The 4,381-nt window shown below is 34.2% G+C and overlaps 1 pseudogene; it reads right to left on the reverse strand.

Moving 5' to 3' along the window:
- Window positions 1-335: 335 nt before the first annotated feature.
- LOC113561802 lies at window positions 336-4,381 on the reverse strand (annotated as a pseudogene).

Genomic DNA, 4,381 nt, shown 5'->3' on the forward strand with positions numbered 1-4,381 from the left:
TTAATATATACAATTTTATATAAAACTATAGAAGATATATTTTTTAAATAAACCAAATAAAAAGATTTAATGTAAAAAACTTGGCGGAAGAATAAAAATCAATTTACAGATCTCTCTAATATTATAACAGTATTATAACAATATATTAGAGACCATCTTATGATTATACTAAAAATTCTGAAAACTACTAAAAATACTATGTATCTACATATTTCACGTTTAAATACATAAATGAATTAATCGCTATGTGATTAAAATTATTTTTGAAATTATGTTTATAACTTTTTAAAATTCTTTTTTACTAATCTAATTAAATAAAATTTTTTGATTATGTAAATACAATATATCTTAGATCTCGACAATGTTGAAAGGGAACTGAAGGAAATCAATGGATATGATCTAAGTGGTTTAGATCTTTTAGACTTCAAATTCTTCTTCAGCGGCTGGTAAATATTACGGTCGTTATTGGCCAAGGGTTTTGGATTTGATTCTTGCAAAGTAATATCTTAACTTTTCCGAGATCTGATTCTTTAAGCTTGCGCTGATCATTAACGGTATCGGTATAGCACTCGGCAACAAGGTAAATCTATCGTACGAGGATTTACATCGGTGTCCTCTGGTCTGCAGAAGAATGTACAATTCCGTGTGAGGTGAACCATCGGAGATATTTTGTCACTAGAACGCGAATCATGTAATTGGGACCCAAACCAAGAACATTTGCTTCAAGGTTAATGGGATTTTGTCCTGATTACTTGGTTCTCGGTTAAACGTTCGGACGCTTGTCTGGCTATTTGTAAAGCGTAAACGAAGAAAGCCCTGCTGAAATGTATTGTGAATTTTCTTCGCCTCTGCCCTCTCCTTATCGTTTGATCGACGAATAATCGTGTTTTCTTGGGGTATCGAGAACTTTGGCGTATTGTATGAAGAAGAGTTCGACATCGGATTATTTACATTAAAGTCAGCGGTCCGTTTAAGGATTTTCATGCATAAACCACCACCGACAGTGACCATAGCTATTGTCGTTCCTCTTGTCCCATTCGTCCATACTGAACACGAGTAAAAAGATTTTATACATTTATATCAAAGCGAAGTTGCATATACAGGGTGTCCGAAACAAAGTGACTCAGACGGAAGGTACAGGTAGATAGGAGTAAACCGAGAAGAAAAGTCAAATACTATTTTTCAAAATTCGCAATATTAACGGAGTTATTAATTAATGAATATAAGTGAATGAGGGCGGTGCGTGCAGCGAGATAGATCAGTAGGAGGGCCGCGCGCTCTTTGATACACCGCGAGCTGGGCGGGCGGCGCGCGATGAGGGAGAATGGGTGTCTTAGATATTGTCAATATCCCCTTGTTATTGTTAATATCTAAGACACCCATTCTCCCTCACCGCGCGCCTCCCGCCCAGCTCGCGGTGTATCAAAGAGCGCGCGGCTCTCCAACCGACCTATCTCGCTGCACGCACCGCCCTCATTCACTTATATTATTATTAATAACTCCGTTAATATTGCGATTTTCGAAAAATAGTATTTGACTTTTCTTCTCGGTTTACTCCTATCTACCTGTCTGTACCTTCCGTCTGAGTCACTTTGTTTCGGACACCCTGTATATTTACATGTATATTGAAGGAATATTAAAGATATTATAAATGTGTATAAGGTATGTATCCGATATGCCTTCCGATATATGTGTGTATTACTTGTAAAACTATTTCCAAATTCATCTATATTATTGGATTGACCGGAAATTCATGCGAATGTTTTTAACAAAATTCAAATGCAAAACTTTGTATTAATTCTTGCTAAAAAGTATTCGCAGAGACTTTTCGGTCAACCCATAAAATAGATGAAAAAAAGACTTCCAATCAAAGAGAAAAACCTAATCTTATGTGCTTATATTCCAAAAGGCGGATATAGTTAAATAACATTTATTTTCGCAAAGAATGCATGTTCCAATATTTTAAAAACAATTTGTAAATACATTATTATTAATCTAATAAATTCATGTTGTTTTTTAAAAATTAAAAGTTACAAATATGTATATATATATTTTAATGTAAAGAATTACCTTAAGAGCAGATACAGGTTCCATAATCTTCACTGTATCCACATGATGCTTTCCATCATAAAATACGGACTCCATAACCCGCTGTGCTTACAGCTAACAAGGATAAACCGTTTTGCGGTACTGGTAAGCTCACTAGATCCAATATTACGCCAGGAATATTGATATACCACAATTTTGTACCCTGCGAGAAATTGAAAAAAAATTAATAAAAAATATTAATAAAAAATTATAATAAAACATCATCAAATTTCTTGTTTACTATATATAAGAAATTTTATACAAGTATACGTCGAGTGTACCCTTTTTGAAAATCCCATTAGAGTACCGTCCATAATGGCTACTGCTGCTCCTTCAGAAGAGAGAACGGATATAGCCACCGCTGGTGCGGGCAACGTTTCCCAAAGTTTCACAGGGCTTCCTCTCCTAATCGTTCCTATTCTTCCATCTCTTCCAATGACCATTATGCGACCATCACCCGTCCACAAACCGTAACTGGCAAACGCCACGGGTGGCCACTCCAGTTGATGTTTGTCCATAACTGAAAAAGCCCTGCGTGTGACAATAATTAAAAAATACACGTAAAAATACATATTGTCTTACTTATATAAATGTATTTTTTTTAAGTAGTGCAAAAGAAAAACACCTGGGATCAAGAACGAGAATTTCACCGCCCTCGGTTCCTAATATAAGACAACTGCTAGCAGGATCATTCCAGGAGTCTCTCCGAATGGTCGCAATCGCTGTTAGAGCATTCGCTTTCACGAGCGGCACTCTCCTATATTGTTCCGCGAAACTCAATCGCAAGTTGCTGTCCATTGAGAGAAATTTTAACGTACGGGAAGAGAGAACTGTCGCGCCGAGTTCTTTCAGTAAGAGTTCTAGATCATCCGCGAGCGTCAACACGTTTAACTCTTCATCCAAACCACATCTATGCCAAATCTGCGTTAAATAATCAAAGTACTATTCGCGCAACGATCTGAACATCACGTGCATACATTATAAAATTAACTTCACGGCTAAGATTTCATATTCTCACACACAGTTTCTATGTATTAATGAAACATATATACTTCTCGTTCTTTTGGGTGTGCCTCAATGTGGGGCAGACAGTACTTGAAATACGGTCTCATGTTTTTGAAAATATACACACTGTCGCCAGCACCTACAGCCACTACGGATGACCGAGGTTCTCCGTTTTCTGTATAAAAGCCAACTACACCGCAAGGAGGATCTATCATGTTATGTTCGCTTATTTGATCTCCTGCTTTATACACTCGTATCTAGAAACAAATAAGTTATATAATATAAGTATTCCTATATAATTTGTTAATATAAAAATTATTGAATTACAAAGTTTTATCTCTATGATTTAGAAAATAATGTTGTACACGCGTAAAATATTTTTTTATCAAAGAAACATTATCATTTTCCTCTTTATCTGTTTTCTTTCTATTTCTATCCTATTGTTTCTTTTCTTTTTAAATACTATATGTTATTGATAAATTGCAAAAAATTAATAACAACTGATTAATACACCAGCATAATTATGATAAGAAAGGGCACCTTTGTTAAATCGCTTCCAACTGGTCCCAGATCAGCACAGATGAGTCTAGCATCTCCGTCACCGCTAATGTCCAACATGTCAAGTCCACCTGGCAAGATAAATAAACCAGCGCTTGGTTCCCAAAGCGCTTCTAGCCAACGGCTTGTACCAAGTCCTCCAAGGGATTTGTGATCCGCTCTGGAAAAGATATTTGATGGAAATAAAATTAGCATGCAGTAAATGAGGATGACATAAAATTGTTGTACTTTTATGTACAGTATTTAAGATTATTGAATAACTAAATTTGTAAAATTTAATATATTTAATAAGTCGATTAAAGTCAAAAAATTTAAAAAGTCATAAAGTTTAAAAACTTTGGAAGTGATAAATTTCAATATATTGATAAATTAATAAATTTAAAATTTTACGTTTGAGTAGAATAAGATTACGGATATTATAAAATTCTAATTTTATATGATTTATATATTTCTGAACTTAAGGTATTTATAATAATATTTACCTTAAACCGTGCATGATTATAGTATTTAATAACTTTTATTTTCACGAACTTGTGTGTATCGCTGAATTATCGAATTACATATCAATTAAGTTTTTCATTTATAGTATAATACATGTAATATTAATTTACATACAAAGCACATATCTCAAATTATTTAAAATAAAGCCTGCTTAACTTTATTATGTGTCTCGTCGGTTTGATATTTGTGAACTCAAATGACGTTTCATTTCCATGGTTGACAGTAGACG

This window comes from Ooceraea biroi, chromosome 4, assembly GCF_003672135.1.
Source record: "Ooceraea biroi isolate clonal line C1 chromosome 4, Obir_v5.4, whole genome shotgun sequence".
NCBI classification, from domain to species: Eukaryota; Metazoa; Arthropoda; class Insecta; order Hymenoptera; family Formicidae; genus Ooceraea; species Ooceraea biroi.